This window comes from Nilaparvata lugens, chromosome 2 (genome assembly GCF_014356525.2).
Source record: "Nilaparvata lugens isolate BPH chromosome 2, ASM1435652v1, whole genome shotgun sequence".
NCBI lineage: Eukaryota > Metazoa > Arthropoda > Insecta > Hemiptera > Delphacidae > Nilaparvata > Nilaparvata lugens.
The window spans coordinates 86826001-86841807 of record NC_052505.1 but is presented as its reverse complement, the minus strand read 5'-3'; the positions used below and the strand labels follow the sequence as shown (position 1 = coordinate 86841807).

General features: G+C 35.2%; 1 protein-coding gene across 2 annotated transcripts in view; it reads left to right on the top strand.

The window, feature by feature from the left end:
* Window positions 1-15807, top strand: part of LOC111050688 (zinc finger protein 608-like) — a 135828-nt gene that overhangs the window by 30917 nt on the left and 89104 nt on the right. The window lies entirely within an intron of this gene.

Sequence of the window (15807 nt, the reverse complement as noted above, 5' to 3'; positions counted from 1 at the left end):
TCGTTATTTTTGTTAAATATTGATTACTGTTATTGTAATCAATATTTCAGCTATGAACTGTAGCCTAATAATTGATCTGATTAATGAAATGTTGTTGTTGTTGTAGTATAACTAGTCTGATTTCGGTTCTATCTCGTATTTTTATGGAGTGTGCATTTTAATTTTATTATTCAACCGTTCAACAGTTTCGTATTTTCCATAAATGAAAATACTGCAATATCAAACTTTCTGTAATTCGGAAAAAATCTCATTCGTTGACTCGCACAGGATATTTAGCTGTGTCTAGAGTGTGATTCTGTATTAAAGGAATTTTTATGAAAGAGGCTGCGGCATCTTAGATGGGTGTAGATGGTGTGCTTTGTAATAAGTAGTGCATGTTTAGTACATTATGAACTTTATACATAGTTAGTATATCTGACTTCCACATTTTCAAGAAAATGTTGAACCTATTGTTGAAAATTATTATTGGAGAGGATTTTCTTGGATTTGTTTGAAGTTCTGTGTATAATGAGCTGAAAAACTCAATATGATACCATTCTAGTAATATATTGAATAATTGCAATTAAAACCAACTTTATATTCGCTTGTTAAACCATTGTTATTCTCTAGTCAAGTGAAAGCTGAGACTCTGAAAAACAGACTATACATTGTGAGCGAAGCTCTACGATTGGCCATTAGCGGCTGAGCTCAATTATTGTCATTGGCCCGTACACAAATTTAGAGTACTCGAGTTAGTCGTGTCTCGGCCAATGGGATTAGAGCACAGCCTTTATTGGTCAACAGCTAATGGCCAAACGTGGGGCTTCATCCACACTATATTCTACTGTTCAACGTTCGAGCTTTCAGTTTACTAGGCATTGATAATGGTAGAACCGAACCTAGTATTTCAATTGTTTCAATAAACCACTGGGTTTGACGATATCGAGTAGTTTTGAATATGACCAGCTCAACAACACAGAAATATTATTGTGATTAAAAAGAATTGTTAGCATGTTTTGTTAGTTGAATGGTTGTGCCAACTAATTATTGATAAATAGCTAGTTCAACAAATAAGATTATCATTGTTAACATCTGTTAACAAATAATATTAAAAATGCCAGAATGAAATATAATTTAAGATAAAGGAGTTATTTATTCATTTATTGGATAGAGCAAAGAATACTATAGTCGGCAAAGAATCGTACAAATATTAATATTGCAAGTGAAATTGAGAATGATAATTGTGTCTCCCATTACTTATATTCATTTTCATATTTCCGATTTTTTAATAATATCAATATCTAACGTTTTTTGAGAGAATGGTCAAATTAATGAGAGCTTGAGAGAGCTATTTTATAAGCTCTTCAAATTAACATAGAAGCATTAATACGACATTAAAATTAACCACATTTAAAGAGCTGTAATTTGCTCTTGGTATTTTCTATGCATTTTTCAGCTCAGTGTACATTAAAATTACAATTAATAAAAACATGAAATACCCTTTTTATTTAAAACATTTCAACAACTACAGTAGTTTCGGCTTACTTTTACCATTTTAGGTTTAAAATGTTTCAAATGAAAAGGGTACTTCATGTTTTTTATATTGTTATTATCAATTTTAATAAAGTGGCCCATGCAAGTGAAGTGATTTTATTAAAATAACATTTTTCACATTCAGAGTGAGATTACAGTACTGCATCTCTAGAAAGTAGGCACCATAAACCGAGTTAGCGTAACTGGAGTTCACTGCCATTCAATGTTTCTGTGTATTTCTGGAAAAGAGACAATCAAAACTCAATATTTATTTTTTGTACCAAGAATAGTTGAAATATGTCACTGAAACTCCGTACATAGCATATTAGCATTCTACTGAAATTTATGAGCGTTGACTCTATGCACTACTTTTCTAACTTCAATAGTTAGTTGGATAAAAACACAAATATGTTTTCAAATTCTAAACATTTTAGTCAACTTGAAAATGTGACCGGTGTGGTCACGAAACCTTGGTCGTGTACCAAATAAAACAGTGTAGAATTTGACAATATATTTTTGTGTTTTTATTCAATTATGGAACGGTTCTACAATATTGACAATGACTCAGTCGAATTTTCAATAGTTAGTGAAAGTATTGGTTTTGTATAATATGTAGGCTATATTATTTGTGGGCTGGTTTTTTGTGTGGTTGTCATTCAAACTTATCAAGTCTTCGTAAAACTCATTAACTTGAATCTTCGTTTCTACCATTTGAGAATATTTGTTATTGTTGTCACATTCTTGTTACATACAGTGGACATTTTGAATTATTTTGATTCTCAAACGCGTTAATATCTGTTGTAGAGCATGAGGCTCAATTCGCCTCAATTATTTTTCAATAGTTGTATTTACTTAATGTTATTATTATTCTTTGCTAGTAGCCTACTAATTTCAAGCTACTTTACTATATTTTCATCCATATTGATTTGAAGTTATAATTGAAAAAATGAAATAAACTCGTGATGAAAGAATTATTGACATTTGAAGACATTCTTATACATAATTTAGGTATGCCTGAACCTTGAAAGAGGAAACGGATTAACAATAAATTATCATACAAATCATATAATATAATAGTTTATAATATTGTGGTGAATCATTGAAAGAGTAACAGAAATCTCCATATAAAAACTATACATCACTGTGTTTAACCATAGAGAAACAATAGCGTAAGTAGATATCCCATGGTATAGGGCGTTCATGTTGTAACTTTTACTGTTATCTCAAGCCGATTACTGTCGATTATTGTCGATTTTTACTATTTTGTTGGGGTGAGAGTGTATGAACGGCACAATATGAGAGACTACGAGCGGCACACAGCTTCACGGGAAAGAACTACGTGGACTATCGGCTTGAGATAACAGTAAAAGTTGCGACATGAACGTCCTATGCCATGGGATATCTACTTACGATATTGTTTCTCTATGGTATAACCAAAAGATATAGTTTCATTGTTCGTCTCTGGTATAGCCCAGCACACACCGGTGCTATGGTTTTAATAATTAACCACGGTTTAATTCTTCCGTTCCCGTCGCCATCACGCTTTTCGCACCAATGTGTACAAGGCTTAAGAGGGTAGGGACTCAGATCTCAGTTCATCAAGTGTCTATTTTGTTCATTCATTGAGAAACTGAAATATGTGGGAAGTTGAATCTCACATCATCCAGTTTACGTTACAGGCTGATACACATGGATAGTAACTTATCAGTTCTGACATGAATCAATTACCAAATTATCGAAAAGTTTATGTTTATTGATGTTTAAAGTTGGAAGGGTAAGTTAGGGGGTTAGCGTTTTGCGTTTAAATTACAATATGTTGGTAGTATTCGGAACGGATCATTCGAATATATTGTAATACTTTATGCACTACACTTCCTATAAGCAATGGGAACTTGACGAAGTAAGATTTGGACAAACTGAGAACCTCCCTTCTGGCTGGTTCGTGATCAATTGAGAACTTGATGAAGTGACCCGGTGACATTCACGGTCCATAAGAACCTTGAAATTGGAACTATAGTGAGGTCCACGTTATAATGACAGTATTTGATCAACTTTGGTTTTGCTATCCTTGTCTATCATTCGACAAAGCCGGTGGTACTATCCTTTTCTAGGTCCACAACGATGACAATTAAGTTTTTCACAGTGTAGAAATATAATTAATTAATTAATGCAGAGAATCGGCATCGCTATTCTTCTATCTTTATCCACTGCCATTATAAGGTGGACCACACTATAGTGCACACGCTTAGTTCTATATTAGAATATTATTCCAAGTTCTCAGTATCGTTCCTCCATGGTTCTATATAGAATGATTCAAATTTTCTTAGAGCTGGACAGCTACTAATCATCATGACGAGAACCAATATTTCAATTATTGTGAGCCCATTTTTGAGTGTCCTCACGGCAACAACCGTTTGGAGCAAGGTTTCCCTTGTTGCATTGATAATTTATGATCAAATAATCATTTTTGGATGATTTCTCTCCTGTAATAAAAGGCAAGAATTTCACATTCTACCAGGTAAAAAAGTGGCAAGTTTTTCAGAATGAACATTGTCATTTGAATTTCTTGAATAGATCAAAACTTTCTTTTGAGCAAATTTTAACGTTTTCGGTTGTCATACCCAGCTACGTGTAGCTAGGTAGACGTAGCTATCTCTCAATTTTCAAAGATACGCTACACTGATGTGAACGGGACAGATTCTTAGCCCAGTCTAAGATCTTGGATTTAACATTGGTAGATAGGACGGCTACGTTTTCCGAAGACGTATTTCTAGCTACACGTCGCTGGGTGTGACGACCCAGAACGTAAAATGTGCAAAGAACATCTTGGTGCTTCAAAGCATATCTAATCCGCCAAGGAATGTTATGACCAGGGGCGCAGTTCGAACTTGTCCGATATTTGCAGATTTGTCAAAGAAACTACTAAGAGATTCATTGATAGTGAACCTTAACATGACCCTACTGTCACTACTGTGTCACTATTATGTCACTACTGTGATACTTGACTTGGCAGTGCCAATGGGTAGTAAGTAGTTCGCGTGTCACATCTCACGGGATATGCAAAAAGTAGGTACCCACTTGGAGGTGTGGCGTTGCGGCCAAAACTTTGTCCCTACTGGAAGAAAGGCTCAGATGTTACTACGGTCGGTATGGAACGGTTCAATCACTCTTATCAAAATTGCAAATTATGCTGAAAGAATGCAAAATCTGGAAATACCGGTACTATATTAATATTTGATCCCTAAACTCTAAATATATCCTTCCCCTAAATTCTAAATTTATCATTCAATTGAACAATATTAGTTAATTGTTCAATCTAGTTTATGTATTGAATGACACAAGCATTTTACAATTTTCAAGGCGGTAAAAATGATCCAACGTTCTTAGTTCTAGCAGAGACTAATAAATCATTTTCTTTTGTAAACAGTATCTTTTCTCTATGGCTCTAGCTTCTAGTAACACACATGCGGTTGTGACTTGTACGGTTGGATTCATTTGATACCGTAGAATTCCACTGAAAAAATAAACTCAAAAGTTTAAAATTTTTGATATTTTTTCAACGAACGGTATCATCACCGTTTTGTGCTATATTCCAAGTTGGCCTGAGTTATTTAGTATTGTAGGCAAAAATTATTATTTTAGCAAATGCATTTTTGTAACAATGTTGCAATAATAACTTCTCAATTATTGAAAATTAACTTGTTTAAGTCAGTTGCATCAATGCACTACACTTTGTGTTGATGGCAATTACATCATGTATTAGTGGCAAGAGTGAACCCGGAAAACTTCACATTATTTGCCGTACTTCCATTTTACCTCTTATCTGATTGATTTTTATGATAGTAATGAGATAATTATACCTGCTCAATTTGTTTGAAAATGTAACTTATCAGTCATCTTGCCATGGTGTCAGAATATTTATTGAGCTGTTCAGTTTAATAGCTGGGCACCAGTTTAGTACAAACCGGTTTCTTGGCATCATCTGAGTTGTATTTCAATTTGCCTGACCAGTTTTGCCAGCGTTGAATGGTTTTTTATGTCTACCTGTTATCATCTCGCCGCTTGACCTTCAACTTTGTTGAGCTGCTCTCTAAACTATCATCTCAACCCATTAATTATGTCTCACCTCATAAAGTCATAACATTTTTACATGACTTTGTAGTAGCTCACCATATTTTACAGTGTGCAATTCAACTTACTTTAATATTGGTTGGACGTTGGTGTTATCATAGTCATTATATCAGAATCAATTTTTCTGTATTTATTTCTGTATAGTAAACTCTAACCATAAAGTGTGAATGTAAAATGATAGGGTTTTCACATTATATACACATTCATATTTTATAGTACGTACTCCGTTACTAATTTTCATGAAATCCCCCTGGTAGAATGGGAGTCCTTAGTCTGTTGTCTGTTAGCTTTCCAGTTTCCACACTCTACAGTTCCCACTAGAAACTATAGATGCTTCATCTGGCATGCTTGAACAGTATGGTCGGCCGTCGTCCACTGGAACCGATTTTGTCCGAACTAGCATCGGCCGAAAACTACCGAACTCATCCGAACGATCCCCCAACAAAGAAAGCTATAGATGCTCGTCCATTGCAACACGTTCATACGTCCGTGCATGGCAGTCTCCGGCCGATCAAGTTTTCGATCCGAATTGAATGGGATATTCCGTCTCTATCCGGCCGAAGTCGAGCTGAGACATCATCCTAACCTCAAATTGTTTCACAGTCTTGTCTGTTTTTTTTGAACTTGTTCTGTTTTATAAAGTTTTAACTATGGACAATGAAAAGATGATAAATTTGGTTCAAGAGCATTGTGGGATATGCGAGACAAAAGATATCATCTTTGTGATGTTCAAAGGAATCTGTGAACAAAGATTGCTTGATAATGAATAACTAATTTAGTGGTTTAATTCGAAGGTAACAATTCAGTAGAGAAATAGTTATTTGTATATCTAGAGTGAAAAGTACGACTTTTTCTCCTGTGGGAAAAAGTTTGAAGCCCGAGGCGAAGCCGAGGGCAGCAATTTTCCTGAGGGAGAAAAAGTATTTTTCGCTCGTGATGTACACAACATTTTCCTCCATCTACATTTTTTATAGAAACATTCAATAAAAATCATTCTAAAAACTTACGTATTGGTGAAATGATTCCGAACAGCATAACTAAATCTAAAACCTAAAAACCGGTCGTCTGATTGGCACTGCCGATTGCGCTATCTATCGGCAAAAGTTGTAACAATTATATCTCAGATTCGAATGCAGATCAAAATATTTGTTGGCTGGTATTTTAATAGAATAAAATATTTGAAAAATGTATAACTTTTTATCGTCTACTAATATTATGAAATAATAATTATCATACAGACATATATTTCATGAGTTGATCAAATTTCTGGTTGTGGTATTGAATTCAGTTGACTCAATGACAGACACCTCTTTATGCTTTCTCATCTGAGCTTAGACCTTCTAACCTATTACAATGTAAGTTTCAAATAGAGATGCTCCCATGTTATTTAAAGGAGTCACTTTTACTCCCTAGGGAGTTTTTCTGTTTTTTACTACCGAGAGCGAAAAAGTGACACTTTAGTATAGGTTTCAGGAGTAAAGTAAGTACTTTAGACAGTAGGTGGAGGAAAACCTTATTTTATATAGGTATTTCAAACTCCTATTATCGGGTTTCTTTGATTTTGTAAAGCAACGTGTCATTTAAGTTACAATTTGTAGGAATTTTCTGTAGCCCACTTTGTTCAATATTATTTTGTATGAGAATAGTTTCCTTTTCAGGTATGATATGGATTATGTAGGCACATCATGGTTTAAACGGGGATTGATTAGCTGTTCGTTTAAAACATGGAATCTAACATAATTATTTATTTCCAATGAATGGAACCATTTTTATTCATACATTGATACATACAATACCATTATTAATTATGGATGATTGAGAAAGGAACAACAGCCCAAAGCTGTTCCTTCCCAAATTTAGATAGAAATTATCCAAAAATAGGTTATGTTTACACGTCATGTTTTTGTCCATACCTACATGTAATCGTAGATGGTGCATAATGACCCTCAGTGTGTTGAATAATGCCTGCTTTATCAATCCAAAACTCGCGTGGGGTCTATCATAGATAGAAACGAGACCTTTTCATTTCCGGTGTCATATTGTTTTGCATCAATTTATGAGCTTGAAACTGTCAATACAATCAATTATGAGTTTGTCAGAATGAGAATTTATGAGTTTGCTAATGCTGCGACAACTTCCTGTCAGTCTAGCCAGTCGAGTAATAAACGATTGATTGATTGAAAAGCTGCACGTGTACTATATGTACATGTGTACACGTGTATATGATTTTTATTGACATTTTTTCAGGTATGATATGGATTATGTAGGCACATCATGGTTTAACCTTCTGGCAGTCGCGCTGTTGTAAAAAGTACAACAGTTTCAGTTTTTTGCTGCACAAAACTATTGAATGGGGTGGTGTCAGTGGATGAGTCACCTATGCGTTCCGAAACTTTCCCCCCCATCACTCCACTGAGTTGCAGTATCAACCGAGCAATGGTTCAGTCTTTAGGTACCATTTAGTTGCGACAGTGCATAAGTCGCATTGTGCATAAGATAAGGAAAGACTGTATATGGGGACTGTAAACGAACCAATAACACAGAATTGATGACTTTGCTTGATGTACCTTATTGGGCTATGAAATGGTAATCATCCAAATGTTCATTGGCGTAAAATAATCCAAGAAGATGGAAAAAGTAATTATACAATTAGTTGATATGTTTTTACAATAAACAGAGTACATAACACTTGGAAAATTGGATGTTGTACACAATACAACACGTAAACAGAGATTGATGAGCTGTTCGTTTAAACATGGAATCTAACATATTGATTTCCAATGAATGGAACCATATTTATTTATACATTGATACATACAATATCATTCTCAATTATGAATGATTGGGAAAGGAACAACAGGCTTAAAGTCTAGAAGTGTTCCTTTCCCAAATTTAGACAGAAATTGTCCAAAAATAGGTTATGTTTACACTTCATGTTTTTGTCCATACCCTCATGTAATCATAGATTGTGCATAATGGCCCTCAGTTTGTTAATTAATGCCTGCCTTATCAATCGAGAACTCGCGTGGGGTCTATCAGATACGAAACCTATTTATTTCCTGTGTCATATTGTTTTGTATCAATTTATGAGCTTGAAACTATCAATACATTCAATTATGAGTTTGTGAGAATGAGAATTTATGAGTCTGCTAATGTCGCGTCAACTTCCTGTCAGTCCAGTCAGTCGAGTAATAAACGTTTGATTGATTGAAAAGCTGCACGTGTACTATATGTAAATGTGTACACGTGTATTTGATTTTTATTGACATTTTTTTCAGTTTCGACAAGTTGGTTCCAATTGTATGAAACATGCATCTACATGCAGACCCCTGCAATGACAGGACGTGTTTGAGAATAATTGGTTTTTATTGAGGAATTTTTATGATCTGGAAACATATAATTAAAATCCAGCTGAAAATCTGTCCTTTCAGCTATTGGAAGGACAAATTGATAACAAATAGCAATAACAGATAACAAATGAATATCATTAGAGCCATGCGATTCAAATAGTATTTATTATCTTGGTTGTTCCAATGATCTTGAATTTCTTATTCCATTATGAACGAGGAATTTTCATAATTTTCGGGAAAATTATGAACAGGGCACAAAAGAGGCAACACAAAACAGGCACTCCATTAGGAACGGGGAATGTTCAATTTTCAACACTATAATAACGACTTGCAGACAGTTATAATAATCTATTGTGAAAAAATTCACTCATTGTATCATGTTTTCAAATAATAATTTAGTGTTGCAATTTTATGATTCAAAAAGTCAACTTCGCCGACTATGGTATTAATATTTCGTAATCCTTTCTTCTAGTATTCTATCGATCCACTTTCTATTACTATTCAATGATACTGACTAAATAAGTGCATTTTTACATTTTCATGTCATTGAATTTAACGCCTACGTAAGAGTTTTGGTGAGAGATTTTGGTTCATTAGTTAGCTGAGGCCTGCTACCTGGTCGGAATTAGAAAACTATCCCTAAACTAAGTCACTTTTTCTTGTAAGTCATTGCAATACTTTGTGAGACGATATTATTCTCAAAAAAGAATTACAGGTTTAATTAGATATTATTGCTTAGAAGACCGTAATATTGAAAGGGATACCTGCTACCTGGTCTAGAAAGCTATCACTATAGTAAGTCACCTTTTTTTGTAAATCATTGCACTACTTTGGGAAACGATATTATTCTCGAAAAAGAATTACAGGTTTAATTAGATATTACTAAGAAGACCGTAATATTGAAAGGGATACCTGCTGCCTGGTCTAGAAAGCTATCACTATAGTAAGTCACCTTTTTTTGTAAATCATTGCACTACTTTGTGAAACGATATTATTCTCAAAAAAGAATTACAGGTTTAATTAAATATTATTGCTAAGAATACCTTCGTACTGAAAGGGATACGAAAGACGCCACGCCGGTATTCCATTTATGAAAGGAAGTGCTAGTACTGTAGTGTTGATGGATATGAATCAAATATCATCTTCTTGATCTCTTGTCTTTGTATATCCGTATTAGCCTATAATCGCTTATTAGACTACCCTATTTCTATCCCTACTATGAGGCATTTCCAAGCTTCACCATTCGTCCTAGAAACTTTTAACGTTCAACTAGCCTACTTGATGTATTTCATGTCATGGATTTTAAAGTAATGTTAGGTTTTTACAAATAATTTTACAATTCGTTTATGACAAATGTTTATGTTTGCAAGCTGGCCACTTTTGCAGTCGTGTAGTAAGCAGAAATTTTTAAATCATCATTTGTTCTGAAAATTACAAAAATTATGAACAGGATTTCTATTTCTATTATAGTTGACAATGGAATTACAATAAGCAGAATAATTAATTGTCATCCATGAATCGCCGTGATTTCTCCAAAAATCGCTAATATTGTTGTCACACAGTGGCACAGTATGATAGCGGTCCATCCTAACTATGGGAATACAAATGGCTTACTATTACATTCTAATCCCTTCAAAAACGTAAACATCCTGTTCTTCATTTTGTTATATCCAACCAATGTTGATTGAAATTGACATTCATTTTTCTCCAAAAAACAAAATGCATAATAATGACATAGAGAAACAATAGCCTGAGTATGGCGTACTTATGCTATCGTTTCTCTATGATAATGATACTAGTGGAATAGTTAAATTGCAGGTTCTTTTCATGGACACATGCATGTGAGAGAGGAGCAAAAATTATAGATATTTCATGATAATTAAAATGACTTAAATAGGGAAAGTTATAAAGTTTTAGTTTTATATTGTTAAAGTTAAAGTTTTATATTGGGAAAGTTGAAAATATGAAATTTTTCTCAAAGTTTTATTATTATTTATTCATAAACAAATACAATTCAGGTAAAACAACAGGCATTCGCCCAGAACTGTTCTAAACTTCAATTTGGAATACACAGTCTAGAGGATATGTAAAAATTATAACTTAATTCACGCACTATTTTGAGTCCAAAAAGTTGCCCCAAGTTGAATTGGCAAAGAACATTTGCGAAAAGTTGAATTGTTCACGGTAGGTTAGATGACTGTCAATTTCCAGTGTTCAATTAAAATCTGGTGGTTTTATATTGATGTCTGATAGTGCGTTCAATTTATTGTCTGAAATTTCTCTGTAGAAATCTGCCAGTTGTTCTCGTCAGGAACATGGCTTGATTTCGTATTAGCGCCCGTACTTGTATCATGTAGATTTTGTGGCTTGAAGGGTTGTCGTGTCAAGATGGTAAGAAGCTTGTCTCGGTAGCTCACCTCCCGTTTCCTGTAGAGAGAGTGAGGGTCTCTCTCGCTTTCTCTGTCGGTTGGGTGAGTTTGCGTGCGTGCAAGCCGGTGTGGTAGATGCGGGATTATTATTTCGGTGAGGAGTGCAAGGGGTGACCGACCCGGTGGGGTGATGTTCAGTCGAGCTTCACCCCCGTCATTGTCGAAAGCTAAAGCCTGCAGGGATGATGGCAATGATAAACATGGTGGGGCCTGTGTCGCTCAGGGGGGCTGCTATTCAACTGGATTTTGTCGCTTCTCCAACTCACTCCCCGTCTGTTCTTCTCACACTCATACATTTTATATCCTATTCAAGCTCCCTGCTTCCTAGCACACCCTCTGCGTTTTATCTTCTCTCCTTGTCGCTCATCGGTCGATCAACATCCCTCCGTCTGCACCCCATCTAACTATTCATTATCTAGTGTTCCATCATCCATCCATCCGTTCGGGTGTGCGTCCCTTCTCTGCATCTAACCACCACTCCGCTATATCAATGATCCCTCTCATCCCTTTCAATGTAGACTGGCATCACTTGCCACCCGGCAACAGAACAACACCCACATTGGTCTCGCGCCTCTGTCCAACATCTGCGTCACAATCAACCCATTATCGCTCTCTCTCTGTAGTGCTTTATTGTTCCACCTCCTTGTCATAATCGTGAATATGCATCGCGCCAGTACCCGTTGCTGGTAATTGTCTTCCCCCATTAACCTGATCCATCCAGCGTTCAACGATCGTTTTGATCTTATCAAATATTCAATGAGATGCGTACATCGCGTTCTCTCTCTCTCTTTATCACTCTCTCTATCTCTCTTAACTGAACTATAGTATTCTCATCCTCCTATTCTGGAGCCATCTGCTGGTGCTCTGTCATTGTCTATCCTACTCTATCTCTCACACATTCTCTCTCTCTCTATGGGTAACTACAGTATGGTAATTATAGTGTTATGCATCTACATAAATTGGGCTGTATTGTAAGTTTATATATTGTATCTACATAAATAAAGTACTCAATCAATCATCTTTATCACACTCTCTATCTCCCTGAACTATAGTATTCTCATCCTCCTATTCTGGAACCATCTGCTGGTGGTCTCTGTCACTCTCTCACACACTCTCTCTCTCTCACTCGCGCTCTCTCTCTCACACTCGCTCTCTCTCTCCTCTCCTCTCTCTAACGTTTTGGTAGAGAGTTAGTGGGGGGATATTTTTAATATTCTTTCCGAAGAATGGACATTGATATGTCCAAAGCTCCGCCAATTTATGTAGATGCATAACAATATAATTATTATCTATAGTTATTATATTACAATTGCTTTTTCATATCATATACAGTTCAATAATTATTTTCTCAGTCTATATTATGTAAATTCATCTATAATTTTGCTGTATTGTAAGCTATTGTATATAAGTGTATAAGCCAGTATATATTGTAATCTACATAAATAAAGTACTCAATCAATCAATCTTTATCACACTCTCTATCTCCCTGAACTATAGTATTCTCATCCTCCTATTCTGGAACCAAATGCTGGTAGTCTCTGTCACTCTCTCACACTCGCTCGCTCTCTCTCTCTCTCACGCGCTCTCTCTCTCACTCTCTCTCTCTATGGTTGTGTGGCAGTGAGGACCATGAGTCCTAACTCCGCCCTAATAAAGGCAATCATCTCTCTCTCACTCTCTCTCTCTCTATGTATACTGTAACATATACACAAATGAAGAACTCCAACTCTCGTTGTCTATCTCGTCTCTCCCTTTCTCTCTTCCACCCCACTATTTGGCTTGTCAAATTACTGCAATACTCTATATTTGTCTCTCTCTCTCTTACTGTTTTGCTTGTCAAATTACTGCAATAACTTCGGTTATTGTTCTGCTTCCAGGCTAATCACGGCCATTAATTGAAATATTCTATTGTTATGTACATGCGAGTAGCACTTGTGTACACCTACGGACCAGATTGGACGAGATGCAAAAGCTGAACTTGTAAGTTCTAGAATAATTGAGGCAAGATAATAATGTTTCAAGTGAATGAGGGGTTTGAGCCAATGCCACTGTTCAAACTTATTAGGCTACATGAGCTGAAAAGCAACTAATTTTCGATTACTTCTCATTACTCGCAGGGTTTCTTGGTTGCATTATACTCGCGTTGGTTGAATACCCTCAATCATATTAATTTTAAAACTTATATCAATTTGAAAAAACATGTTTCCAGTTATCATTACAAAAACGTGCATTTGATATGGAGGAATATACCTCTATACCTTGTACGAGAATATACGTTTCCTTAATTGATTTCAACTCATGTGCTGGAATGAATGCTCCATAGTTCTCTAGAATCTTATAAATTTGAAAACAGTACATTCTAGAGACAATAATTTACCAGTCATATTGTATTTATAATCAAAACCAGATGAACTTGAGTTTCTCTAGTGATGATCCCTGTCCTATTGTATCAGATATTGCGGGATCTCAAAAATATATTGTTAAAATTAAACCGATACTTGTAGCACATATATTTTCTCCGTTTTGATGTGGTAAATATATTCATATTATGGAGATGATCTGATATTGTCAGAACCATTTGTTTATTAAAACAATTTGAGTTACCAGTTTTGATTGTTACATTATCAATACCTAGTAAACTGAAACTTGAACATTGAGCAGAAATATATAGTGTGGGTGATCCCTATGGTTGGTCGATTTGCCTCGGCCAATGGCAATAGAGCTCAGACTTTATTGGTCGACTTGTCTCGGCCAATGGCAAAGACCTTAAAGATGCATAGACTCAAACGCAGCGCTACTGTCGTACTTGGAATTGAATCGGCTATTGAGGGGGCAACCTATAAGATTATTACATACCAATGCCTTTGTAATCTATAATATTACACATATATAGATATAATATCTCGTGCTGAAATACCCCAATGGCGACCTTCAATTTCAAGTAAGAACTATCATTGGGAAGGCATAGGCATTGTGGATCTATATCTCTTTAAAGTCTTTGGGCAATGGCAATAGAGCTCAGACTTTATTGGTCGATGAATTGTACTTTTCGTGAAATTCAGATTCATTTGTGGCTCAGTAACAGTTCTATGGACTCAGTGCCTTAGTCAAATATTAATTAAGAGAGAATGAATGCTGATACCACTTCTTCAAAACTATCTTTATTAGACTGTCGCATGGTATTTGAGACTTTTTTCATTGACAAGAATGGGAGCATGTGATGGTTTGATCCAGAAAAACAAAGATGACAAAGACAATATTCAGTATCGAATACTCTATTTTTTATTTCACAAGAGACTAATATTCCTTACAATTTACGAAGATAGCAAGATTAGGAACTGCTTTTTATGTATAAATTCTTCTGTAGTTTGTGATTAATAATGAAATTCTATGGAAATATTGATTTATAAACATTGTATTGATAAGCCTGAATTATGATTGTTGAAGCATATGCTGGAACACAGTTACATTTATTGGTCCTGTATTCAAACGGCAAGTCACATGTAAAGGGTTTCGTCATGTAGAATAATTGATCTTTATTTGCCTGTCGCGTTGGGATTAACAATTCGAAGTATGAAAAGGGCCCTTTCATTATTATTGCGAACCGACTGCCTTGTATTGAACGTAGAAGGGTGGATTCAATATCTTTGTCGTCGCTAACATATTCAATAGAACGCTTAGGGTGGGACAGGACAAACAGGGTGAAATGGTTCAAGACGTGTGTTCGGTCTTTATGTGTTTTTGTTGCATAATACGGTAGTAACATAATACCGTACACTCTGAAATTTTACCGCGTCTTTTATACCTAGAACGAAGTTGAGTAACTGTAAATCTTGTTTTATCTTCATGTATCATAAAAAATATACTCCCCTATGTACCTTTTCTAAAGTTATCAAAGCCTGGTTAAGTGGCTCTTGTAAATATTTTGTACTTGAGTGCTGTTATAAAAACAATGGGAAGGGGTCAGTTGGCTTGGTATATTCATTTTCATTATTGTTCTTTGTGTCATTTGTTACACGTGGCTTTAAAAAAAGATTACGTTTATTATTGCAGATAGTGAAATCAACGGAGGGCTAAAGTCCCCGTCTCTACCCAATAGTATCATTTACAGAACTGGAGTTATCGTATTTCGGATACTAACCAATCTAGTTAGGTATCTGTTCACTTTTGACAACTTTAATTGATTCGGAAAATGTTGGATGCTGATGAAGTAGTCTTCTAAAATTAATGTAGAAATTGAAATAAAATAATAAAAACTTATAATAAAGTCTTTTACATTTTTAGGACCGGTTTTCCGAGCTCGGGATTTAGCTAAGTCCTAGACTTTCATTTTAAAAAAAAAAAAAATCAATACGGTTATGGAAGTTTATGTTTGTTGTTACGCA